Source organism: Canis aureus, chromosome 2 (assembly GCF_053574225.1).
Source record: "Canis aureus isolate CA01 chromosome 2, VMU_Caureus_v.1.0, whole genome shotgun sequence".
NCBI classification, from domain to species: domain Eukaryota; kingdom Metazoa; phylum Chordata; class Mammalia; order Carnivora; family Canidae; genus Canis; species Canis aureus.
In genome coordinates, this window is record NC_135612.1 from 74408883 (window position 1) to 74421174 (window position 12292).

Genomic DNA, 12292 nt, shown 5'->3' on the forward strand with positions numbered 1-12292 from the left:
TTCCTTTGTTCTCGTAGATCTTTATCTCCTCTGGGTGTTATGACAGGAAAGACGGAGTTAGTTTTAGACTGTGCCCTTTTCTCTGAGGCCATCAGAAAGTATCGCATCCTAAAGACACAGCTGCTTGGGGCCAGTGACTGTCGGAGTCCACCAGGACTACAGCTGTGACACATGCTGTTCCCTAGGACAGTCCCCATCTCGGCCTGGGTGCCCCAGAAGCAGTCAGACTTATAAATCTCTCCTGATTTATGGTTTGGAACGTTGATCACTGCAGCCATGTCTTGTGGCTTTGATGCTAGTGAAACTCAACCCACAGAAACAAGGAGGCTTCTTTAGAAAAACTCAAGGAGAGGAAGAGTAGCATATAAAGGAGCCTTTGTGGGCTGGGAATAAGTTAGTTTTTCATGAGTAAATTCATTCATCACCTAAAACGCTCCCAGAACTATGCTAGGTATTGGAGCAGCAACATCATAGGCTCCAAAAATAAGTTTAAAACGGAAGACACGGCTACTATCCTTCAGAAAATGAATAATCTGTTTTCATTTTAGCTCTGGTCAATGAAGGTCCACGAAACTACTTCAGCAAACATGAGATGGTTAAACGATGATACAAAACAGCACTCCGAATGAGGGAAAGATGTGCCTGAATTAGACTGACCTTGTGCAAAGGAGAACCTTGAAAATAGCTTTGATAGGATTACTTGGGCCTGATGGGAAAAGAGTATGTGCAAATGCCCTGCATCAGGAACGAATTCTAGATAATCAGGATGAACATCTGTGTGGCCCAACCAGGAGGCAGTCTAGAGGAACAGTGAGGGCAGGTCAGTGGTAGGAGTGGAGGGGGGGTGGGTACTCTGAGGCAGAAAGAGTGTTCTCTGGTCCCACCATCTCTTTGTGGGCACACAACTCACTCCTGTTGGGCTTCCTCACTTCCTCCTCTGTAAAGACTGGACAAAATGACCTGGATATTTGGTTCCCAAACACCAAAGACTGCGGGACTGGGACCAGTCCATGATGATAGAGAAAAATGAGGACAAGATAGCAAGTTTTTCATCCATCTAAATTTATTAAAGGGCTGCCTTCATCTTGCAAGTTTAGCCTTCATGCTTTTCTTGGTATTAAATGTCTTTAATTTTACCGCATAGTAGTGCAGTGGATGGATTTTTTTTAAAAGGCCACTTTCGGCAAAATATGAATTTGGTAATGCAATACCCTGGATAAGATCACTGCCCCCAATTTTAAAAAGGGCTGGTCAGTGAGGACCAGGAACAAAAACTCTGGGTGAGAGGTTAATCAGCAGCTAAGGTTCCCTCCTATGAAGCTCAACATGTGCCCCAGCCCAAGCTCCCCCTGCACCCAGCCTGTTTCCTCCCCTCTCCACCTGTCTCCTATGTTTTTTTCTGAAACACAGATGGGACCTATTTGCTCCCCTGTTTAAAACCACCAGGATTAAACACCTTTGCATGACACCTGTGGCCCCACACGGTTCTGCTCCGATCTCTTCATCCACCTCTTGTAACTCTTGGTACACCGAGCACTGTCGCCTGGCCAGACTCCCTCAATGACCGCAGCCTGCAAATGTGCCCCCCTTGCCTTTGCCTCCCTGCTTTCTCCGCCCCTGGGGCTGCCCTGCCTGTAACTGCCGGGCAAACTCCCATTTGTCTCTTTCCACATCTAGCATCACTTTTTACTCTATCATTGTCCTTAATTTCCTCCACCCTTTTCTCGCATTAACTGCTTCCCCTTCCACGTCCTGTGTGTGTCCGTGTGATCCTCTGCACTGACTTCTATGGCATTTATAAGGAGTCTGCATCTGTGTCATTTCCTCCTCCTGGACTGTGACCAACACGCACTCAGCTCGGGTTCTGATCCTCAGATGTTTACAGAACTGAACTATATAATTGTCTGATATTGATCCAAGAGAAAGAATATTTGACATAAGTCAGACCTATAAATACACGGCTACTTATATGGGCTGAATCCTTGGTATTCTAGAAGGCTCCCTCTCACCCTCCAATTCCTTCTGCACTGGCTCCGTTGTGCTTCTGACACCACCCTGGAAGTTTCATGCCTTCGCTTAAAGCTTACAGGGTCAGGAGCTGTCAGTCTTCCCTGAGCTCGGGTTCTGAGGGAGGAAAGGGAGGAGGGCGCAGGGGGTGAATATGGGTGAGGTTGGGAGGGGCCTCCGAGGAGAGAGACTGTCTCTCCGGTGACCTCGGGGTGGAGGTCGAGAGACGCGGATTTCAGAAGCCACCTGTTCGTACCCTTAATGTTCGGGATGGGATGGGATGGCGTGAATGGGGCCAGATCCTGCCCTGAGCCCACACTGAGAGGTCTCCGGACTCTAGGAGAGGGCAGCGCAGCTCAGGCGCCCGAGCGGAGGCGGCGGGAAATACTCACCCGATTCCGGGGCCCAAAGGGAGACAGTGGGTGAGCGGGTGGGGCCTGGGAGCTGGGGGGCTTGCAGCCAGGGCGCGCTGGCTCTTCGGGCGCTGGCCGGGGCGCTGGCTGGGGCGCACGCGAGGCCGCCGAGGGAGGGAGGACCCAGGCGGGTGGGGGTCACGGCCAGAGCCCCCCGGCTCTCCCACGGCGGGCCAGCCGGGGAGGGAGGCCTCTGCCTTACGGGGCCCCGCTCCCCCTGTGTCGCCGGCGGACCCGGGACCCCGGGGAAACTTCTCCAGCCTCGCTCGGGGCCGGGACCCGAGACCTGGAGAGCTCGGGGCAGGCTCCGCGGGGGCTGACGGCGGCCGAGGGCGCAGACCCCGAGCGCGGGCGTGTGGGTGTGTGCATGAGCGTGGACCCGGAGCGACACACACTCACACACACACACTCACACGCCCGCACCCACGCAGGGCCCTGGGCCGCGCCGCCCGCGCCCCCCGGACCTCCAGCCCTGAGCCCGCTCCTCCCGGTCCCGGCCGACGGCTTCCCCGGAACGCGCCGGGCGGGATGCGGGCCCAGGACGAGGAGCGCCGGCAGGGCCCCCCCGCGCCCCCCGCGCCCCCCCGCGCCCCCCCGCGCCCCCCCGCGCCCGCCCGGGGAAGGGGATGCGGAGACGGCGCCCCGGGCTCTTACCGCTCCGGCGGCCGAGTGCGCGCGGGAGCGCCCGGCGGGTCCCGCCCCGCCACGTCGGCAGGGCCGGCGGGGACGCGGCCGGAGGGCGGGCCGGGGGGCGGGGGGGACCGCGCGGCCGGCCCAGGAGGAGCCCCGCCCCGCCCCGCCCCGCCCCGCCCCGCCCCCGAACCCGAGCCCGCCCCGCGCCCCGCGCCCCGCGCCCCGCACCGGGGGGGCCCACTGGGAGCCTCCCGCGCCGGCCGGCGCCACCCCACCTGGGGAGGACCTCGGGGCTCCCCGCCACCGTTCCCTTCCTCTCAAGGCGCCCGGAAAACCCCGCAGCGTCCCCGGGAAAGGCTCGCTTCGACTTGAGCAAGAGTTTTCCATGCGCCGATTGTGCGTTCAGCAGCTTTCCCTTCCTTCCCTGGCTTCAGGGAGCGCCATCCGATGCAAAACCAACTAAACACGAGCACTCTCTACAAGGCCAGTTCGGAAATGTAGGTCAGGATGCAAAAGCCCTGGGGCGCCCCGGTGGCTCCGCGGGGCAGCGGCTGCGCGGCTCGGGTCAGGAGCCCGGGGTCCCGGGATCGAGTCCCACAGGAGGCTCCCCGCGGGAAGCCTGCTTCTCCCTCTGCCCGCGTCTCTGCCTCTCTCTGTGTGTCTCTCATGAATGAATAAATAAAATCTTTAAAAAAAAAGATTCAAAAACATTAGCTGTGGCCTGGGAATTCCACATTTGCAAGTTTGTCTCAAATAGTCAAATGTAAGAATATGTATGTACAAGGATATTTACTGTGGTTGTTTATGCCCGGGAAGACGCATACATAGTCCATCCCACAATAAAGGATTTTTTTTTTAAGATTTTATTTATTTATTCATGAGAGACACAGAGAGAGAGGCAGAGACACAGGCAGAGGGAGAAGCAGGCCCCATGCAGGGAGCCTGACGTGGGACTCGACCCTGGGTCTCCGCCGAGGCACCGGGGCTGCCCCAAAGGATTGTTTAAAGAGTAGCAGCTTCGAACAGTCTCATATGCTGTGGCCATTAAAAATTATAACTATCCATCCGACTTGTTGACATGCAAAGAAAGCAGGCCGTAGCCAAATTTCAAGTCGAGGCCTGGGGAAGTTTACCAAAGTGTATGTACGGTGTAACTCTTTTCCTGTAAATACATCTATATGTGTATATATTTTATATGAGTTAGGGAAAATACAATTTTAAAAACAGTGATTCTTTCCGAGTTCTGTAATTCTGAGTGTTGGCAAATTTTGTTCAAAAGGCGTGACAGGTGTGTTTTGGTGTTACCATGGACACAAACACTGTGCCTGTGACTTCTGCACCCGCCTACTAGGGACAGCAGGTACTTTTGCCACACCTGTCCTCCCTCTGCACTGAACGGCAAGAGCACAATCAGACCTGCCTTGTAAGGGCTGGCTGGTTTCCTTTTCTCCTTTGACCCAAACCACACCTTTCCAATAAAAGAATATCACACAAGGAACCCTAGCCACAAGGGTTTTGTTGATGACTGCAGATTATGCCCTGCTACTCAACTGCTGCTGCTTCCAAGCCCACCAGGTTTTAGTTCAAAACCTGTTATTTTTTGCAACTTAGAAATTCTTTATTCATTTAAAAAATTCCAGAGTCTTAAAACATATTGAAAAGCAGAGAATAATATGACAAATACTTATTTAAGAAAAAAAAGTGGAGAATGACAATAGGTAGATTGAACAACTTTTTTGTCATATTTATTTTAGAACCTTCTTTTAAAAGAAAATAATATTAAAGATATTTGGAAATCCTTTCCCTTCCATTCTCCACCTTCCCTGGAGGTAACCATTGTCCTGAGGTGGTTGTAAACTCTTCCCACCCTTATTTCTATATTTTACGGCACATACCTTTATCCACAGATACTATATAGGATTCTTTTTCCAGTAGCCTGGGTGGCTCAGCGGTTTAGCGCCGCCTTCAGCCCAGGGGTGATCCTGGAGACCCGGGATCCAGTCCCACATCGGGCTCCCTGCATGGAGCCTGCTTCTCCCTCTGCCTGTGTCTCTGACTTTCTCTCTGTTGTCTCTCATGAATAAATAAATAAAATCTCTCTAAAAAAAAAAAAAAAAAAAAGAATTATTTTTCAATGTTTTAAAATTTTATTTTTTTTTAAAGATTTTATTTATTTATTTATTCATGATAGTCACACAGAGAGAGACAGAGAGGCAGAGACACAGGCAGAGGGAGAAGCAGGCTCCATGCAGGAAGCCCGATGTGGGATTTGATCCCGAGTCTCCAGGATCGTGCCCCGGGCCAAAGGCAGGCGCCAAACCGCTGTGCCACCCAGGGATCCCCCTGTTTTAAAATTTTATAAGTAACATCCTATACATTTGTTTACTCAACATTATATTTTTGAGAATCATTTATGTTCATATGTGTAGATCTAATACATTAATTTCGGTCTTTATAGGATTCCACTGTATGAATATCCACAATTTATCTATGTCCCAGTTGATGGAAATTTGGTGCATTTCATGTTTCACTATTACACATAGTGCTGCAATGGCCATCTTTGTATATGCTTTCTGGTATCCCAGGCTAGACATGGAATAGCCAGGCCGCCTTTCCTAGATTTTTGAAACTGTCCTTCAGTGTGGTCCAACTGAGATGAGGAAACTGAAGGGACTCCATAAAAATCTACTTTTTGTTCCCTTTCCTACTTCTATTCATGCTATGACCTGCACCCCCACCTTACACATGCCTCATAGTACAAATAATACATGTCCTCCTGTTAAGGGACAAGGAGTTAATGACTTCTTTATTTTTCCAGTACAATAGATAACATCTAAGAAAGGACTGGTTGAGAATGACCAGACAAACCATATTCCGGATCATTGGCTCTAGACATCTCAGTGCCAAGACCCCCTGGCTCCAAGGAATAAATGACTTATAGAGGATACCTGGACCCTTGTCTTTGTTCTGACCAGTTCTTGGATGCCTGAGAGGACACATATACTAGACCACAATCTTCAATAAAAACTCCAGACCCCAAACAAAAACCACAGTAGGGACTTTGGCTTATACTTTGAATGAGAAGGGGATCTTTACAGATTTTGAGTAGGCATATGTGATGATTCTAGTGTCTGATTCTCACTGGGTTGGAGTGGGATAGGGTGAAGGTGGGTGGGTGGAGGAAAGAGCAGAGGCAAACAGACCAGTTTGGAGGCCATTGCAATTATCCATGTAAGAGATGACTATGGTTTGGCCACCATGGGAGCAGTGGAGGGCATGAGAGGTATTTTGCTTTTGGAGATATTTCCAAGAAAAACCCAATGAAATTTGCTCAAGGATTGGATGTGAGGTTTGAGGAAAAGAAAGAAGTCACACATTAGTCCAAGGATTTTGACCCGAATGACTACAAGAATAGAAGTATCATGGGGCACCTGGGTGGCATAGTCAGTTAAGCCGCGGACTCTTGGTTTCTGCTCAGGTTATGATCTCGGGGTCACGCGATCCAGCCCCATGTCAGGTACTGTGCTAAGTGCAGAGTCTGCTTGAGATTCTTTCTCCTTCTCCCTCTGCCCCTCCCTCTTGTGCTCACTCTCTCTTTCTCTTTCTTTTTCTCTCTCTCTAAAAATCAATAAATAAATCTTAAAAAAAGAATAGAAATATCACTTATTGAAATTAGGAAGAATGCAAAAGGGACAGGTTTGGGGTCTGAGGTAGTAAGGATTCAGGCATTTGATTTTCAACAAGAAATGTTTAGCAAATGCTTAGCAGGCAGTTGGATATAAGAATCTGGGGTTCGGGGGAGAAGTCTAGGCTAGAGATAGTAACTGGGGAATCTTCAGCAAATTGTTTTTTTTTTTAAAGATTTAATTTATTTATTCATGAGACAGAGAGAGAGAGGCAGAGACATAGGCAGAGGGAGAAGCAGGCTCCATGCAGGGAGCCCGATGTGGGGCTTGATCCTAGGTCTCCAGGATCAGGTCCTGGGCTGAAGGCTGAGCTAAACCGCTGAGCCACCCGGGCTGCCCAAATTGATTGTTTTGAAGCCACAAACCATGATGAGAATTCATGAATTGCAGAAGAGGTCCAAGACTGAGTTTTAGCTGTGCCAAATCAGATAAGGAGGACCCAGAAGAAGACTGGGAAGGAATGTAGTGATATAGTACGAAGTTGGGAGGGAGGTGTGTGTGTGGAGGGGTGGGAATGCAGTATGGGGTTCCAGAAGCCAAGTAAGGAAACTTTTCAAAGACTTTTAACTGTGTTAAATCCTGCTGATAGTTCTGATGAACATTGAGAATTGACCCTTGGATTTGTCAATGTGGAGGTCATTGGTGACTTTAACAAGAATGATTTCTCTGGAGTGGTGGAGAAAGAAACCTGATTGGAGTGGGTTTGAGAGAATAGAAGAATATTTAGAGACAGTGAGTAAGATGACTTTTTCAAGGAGTTCTGGCATAAAGAGGAGCAGAGATTAAGAGATTGGGGGTTCAAATATGAGAGAAGTTGTAGCATCATATGCTATTTAGGACCATACATTAGAGCAAAAAATGACGATGTAGTAGAAAAAAAAGATAATTGCTAGAGTGAGAGAGTGCTTTTCTTGAGTAGACAAGCAGGAATGGTGTTCAGTACTCAATGGGGAGGAATTGGCTCTGGACAGAGTTCATTCAGGAGAACAGAGGGAAGTACAGCTAGACAGCTACAAGTAGGCTAGGGAGTTTTGGGGGGAGGATGTGGAAACGCTCTTCTGGTCACATTTATTGTCTGCATGAAAAATGAAGCATCATTAGCTGAGAGAGAGTAAGGAAGAAGGTATTGGAAGCACAAGAGAGGGAAAGAGGTATAAGAATGAATGGGCTTGGGAAGGGGAGTAGAAGGGGTAGTAGAATTGCAGTTCTGTCTTGAGGTTGGGATCCAGCCATGGATTTCAAGTAAAACAAGTCAACATGGATGTGTATTTTCTCCAATTGCAACCAGCGGCTCAGGCTTAGTATAGTCAGTCCAGTAATCAGTGGGATTTAACCTGGGAAGAGGAGACAGGAGGAAGGGAGCTGAGGGTGAATGCAGAGGGATGATCAAAAGGATAGATCATGACCTTTCAGTCCAGTGCAGTGGAGCTGAGGAATTGTTGGCAGCAGAGGGAAAGAGTGGGAGGTGATAGCTGGAGAGTGAGATGTCGGCAACCGAGATTACGGAAAGGGTGCAGCCATTGGTAGTAATAATATCCAGGATGTCATGAGGGAATACATGGCTGAGGTAGGTTGCAGTGTGAGATCATTAAAGGAGAGACTATCAAAGAACTAAGAAGCTGCCGGAATGAAAGAATCTCTACATAGCTATTAAAACCACTAGATTTAAAAAAATAATCAAAAAATAAAATCATTAGACTTATGGCAGGGATAGTGTTGCACTGGGACGGTGAGCAGAGCTGAAATACTCAGTGAGTAAGGAAGTGACTGCCACCGGGAGGGGTGGGTTTCAAGGGCTGATGGGAGGATGGGTGACCTGGAAGTAGCAGCAAGAGTTAGGACGCCTCCACCACCTCCAGGCACTGAGAGGTGAGGGGTGCCGTTGAGGGAGTCTAGTGACCACTAGAGGGGTATGTGTTCAGGATGGTGTTTAGATCTCAGAGTGTCCTGGTCCTTTGGAACTAGATCACCTGAAGAGCTTTTATTTTCATTTCATTTCATTTTTTTAAGAGATTTTAAAATAATACAGATGTCTGGTGCCATCCCAGACCATTTAAGTAGGAATCTCTGAACATGTACGAGAGTCCCTGTTTCCTCACATCTGTCCAACGTTTGGTGTTATTAGATGTTTTGATTTTTGTACATCCCAGGTGTGGACAATGGTATCTCCTGGTTGTCTAAATCTGTATTTTCCCATATCCTAATGAGGATCCATTCCTTATATGTTTGATATATTTACTTTCCTGTTGTCCATCTCTTTATATCCTTTGCTAATCTCCCCGCATTGAGTTTGTTAGTCATTTTCCTATTGATTTGTAAGAACTCATTATATACTTTAGATATTAATCCTTTTGTAGTTATATGTGCTGCAAATATCTTTTCCCTGAATGCAGCTAGTCTTTTTTTTTTGTTCAGCAGATTTAGATTTTAATATAAATATTTAAGTTATCAATTTTATTTCTAGCAGTTTGTATATTTTATGATATAATTTTCATATAACTTGTTTTAAAGCTCTTGCTAGACACAAATATTTATTGATTGATTTTCCAGGGAAAGAGAAAGGCAGTATGTTAAAAAGTAAAAAGCATCAAAATAATGTTTTGCTTCTGTCTGTATTGGGATGGTACATTTGCCATCCTTAGACTGTTATTTTACTTACCCCACTATGACATTTTAAAAAAGATTTTATTTATTTATTTGAGAGAGGGAGAGAAAGAGAGAGAGCAGGGGAAGAAGCAGAGGGAGAGGGATAAGCAGATTCTGCATGGAACATAGAGCCTGATGTGGGGCTCAATCCCACAACTCTGAGATCATGACCTGAGCAGAAATCATGAGTCAGATGCTTAACCAACTGTGCCACCCAGGCACCTCGACACTGTTTTATTTTTTAAAAATAAGACCAATGCATATACACATTAAAAAATTAAAGGACATTAAAAAGGACAAAAGAGCATAAAATGGTGCAAAAAATTTCTCTCTTTTGGTTTTGCTCAAAGTATACATAATAAAAAACTATGCATATACCAGCATACTATGTAGACCCTTGTGTCAGTGTCCTGTGGCTGTCATAACAAATTCCCATAAACTGGTGGCTTACAATAACAGAGAGAGATTCATTCTCTCACAGTTCTGGAGGCCAGATGTCCAAAATCAAGGTGCTGGCAGGGCTGTTGGCCTCTGATGGTCCCAGACATTCCTTGGCTTGTAGCTGCTGTGCTCCAATCTCTGCTGGTTTCCCAGCCTGTCCTCTCTCTCTCTGTCTCTCCTGCGGGTGTGTGTCTTGTAGAGACACACGGTGTCTTCCAAGGCGGCCTGGTGGAGTGCTGAAGCACACAGATGCTGGGGACAGATCTTATCTGGGTTAAGGCCCCAGGCCTGGTACGCACAACCTAGGGCACTTACCTGTTGCTCCTTCTGCAGTTTAAGTGGAGATAATGATAGTACATATCTCACAGCACCTTTATGAGGGTTAAGTGAATTAATATTTGTAAAGTACTCAGAACAATGCCTGGCAAGAAGATAACCTAAGTAAATATCTCACAGATATTTACACAGATATTTATTGATTTACAATCAATTATATTGATTTTATGCAAATAATATCATGCTTTCCACACTTTTCTGCTCCTTTTTTTTTTTTCCACTTAAAAGTACATTTTGGGACCCCTGGGTGGCTCAGCGGTTGAGCATCTGCCTTTGGCTCAGGTCAGGATCCCGGGGTCCTGGGATCGAGTCCCACATCGGGCTCCTGTGGGGAGCCTGCTTCTCCCTCTGCCTATGTCTCTGCCTCTCTCTCTGTGTGTCTCTCATGAATGAATGAATGAATGAATGAATAAATAAAATCTTTTTTAAAAAAAGGACACCCTGACATCTTTCTACCTCAACATGTAAAAATGTAAGGCTTGTCTAGAATTCCAAAGCTCCTCACTATAATAACTTCTCTTCTGTGTCAAGCACTATTTTAGTCACTTTATATTCATCATCTTCCCTAAAAGTCACAAGTACTCCCAGTTTGGAGAAACGGAGACTCTCTGAGGTTAAGCAATTTGCCCAAGACCGCACAGCTGGAACTTGGTATTGTGAGTTCAGTCTAGTACTGTCTGTTCCACTGCCATCCTGTCTCTGTATAACCTGAACCCTGTGGGTTTTATCACCTCCCTAAGGACATTTCTCAGAATTATAACAGCCTCAACAGGAATAGTCAGTCGCCTTGTTCTCGAAAGCCAGCATTATGAAATGTCCTTATGAGCAGTTGTTAAATCATTCTACGATGTGATCAAATCTGCAGTGATGTGTCTGTGTGTGTGTGTGTGTGTGCACGTGTGTTGTGTATGTAAATATGTGTGCGTGTTGTCTTAAAGACTTCGGTCCAGTGTTGCTGAGATTCCCTTAAAACCCCAGCTGGCCCCTTTCTCCTCTGCCTGGTTCACAAAGCTGGTTTCCCAGAGTCACAGATACCTGCTGCTCCCTAGCTGTTGCTTTTGCTGGCCCACCAGACCCCTCCACCCCTTGCTGGCCCTCCCCAGGCCGGAGAAGACTTCCTGTTATGGTCAATGAGTAAGAATGAATAGTAAGAAAGCTAGCCTTTCCCTTCCTCCAGAAAGCAGAAGTGATTCTTACCCAAACATCTCACTTTATTACAGGCCAAAGTATAGTTTTTTTTTTTTTTAAGATTTTATTTATTCATGAGAGACACAGAGGGAGAGGCAGAGACATAGGCAGAGGGAGAAGCAGGCTCCCCAAAGGGAGCCTGATGCAGGACTCGATCTTGGGACCCCAGGATCATGACCTGAGCCAAAGGCAGATGTTCAGCCGCTGAGCCACCCAGGTGCCCCCAAACTGCAAGGTCTTAACTTGTTTTTTGGAAAGATGAGGTAATGCTAGACAGCAGGATTGATTATAGAATGATTGTTCAACTAATATGTTCAGTTCTTTACAGGCTCTTGATTAAGTGGAAAGTCTTGGGTATCCTGGCTGCCTGAAGTGTCTGGTTAGCTGGACACTTTCTTTTTGTATCAACCTTTGTTGATTGTTCTAAAATTATTCTAAATGGCCTTTAGAAAATTGATTTTCATTTAGTCCTGCAGCATGTCAGTGTCATTTATTATTCTAGAATTAAGAATTAATGCATCTCAGGGTCCCTGAGTGGCTCAGTCAGTTAAGCATCAGCCTTCAACTCAGGTCATGATCTCAGGGTCCTGGGATCGAGTCCCACATTGGGCTTTCTGCTCAGCAGGGAGTCTGCTTCTGCCTCTCCATCTGCCCCCTATTCATGCTCGCTCTCTCTTTCTCATATAAATCAACAAAAATCTTAAAAACAAAAAAAGAATTAATGCATCTCTTGACCCTTACTAGCTCTGTGACTTTGGGCAAATTCTGCAGCCTTTAAGGCTTTGTTTCCTCATCTACAAAATGGGCACAATCATAATATCTACTTCGAAGACTCGTTATCACCATCAAATGCAATAATGGCATATAAAGCCAATAACACAGTGTGTGACACACAATGAAAGCCCAATCAACGTGATTAATAGTAAATAATAATAATAATAA

The 12292-nt window shown here is 46.9% G+C and overlaps 1 protein-coding gene across 3 annotated transcripts in view; it reads right to left on the reverse strand.

Annotated features, from left to right (window-relative positions):
* FAM114A1 (family with sequence similarity 114 member A1) overlaps positions 1–3157 on the reverse strand; it is a 70328-nt gene extending 67171 nt beyond the window's left edge. For 2 of the 3 annotated variants that reach the window (XM_077879511.1, XM_077879507.1), the window contains exon 1: positions 3075–3157. The gene's annotated coding sequence lies outside the window, so the exon portion shown is untranslated. Of the gene's footprint in view, positions 1–2009; positions 2271–3074 lie in introns of those variants that run through there. The other variant, XM_077879510.1, reaches the window with a different exon arrangement.
* Positions 3158–12292: the final 9135 nt, after the last annotated feature.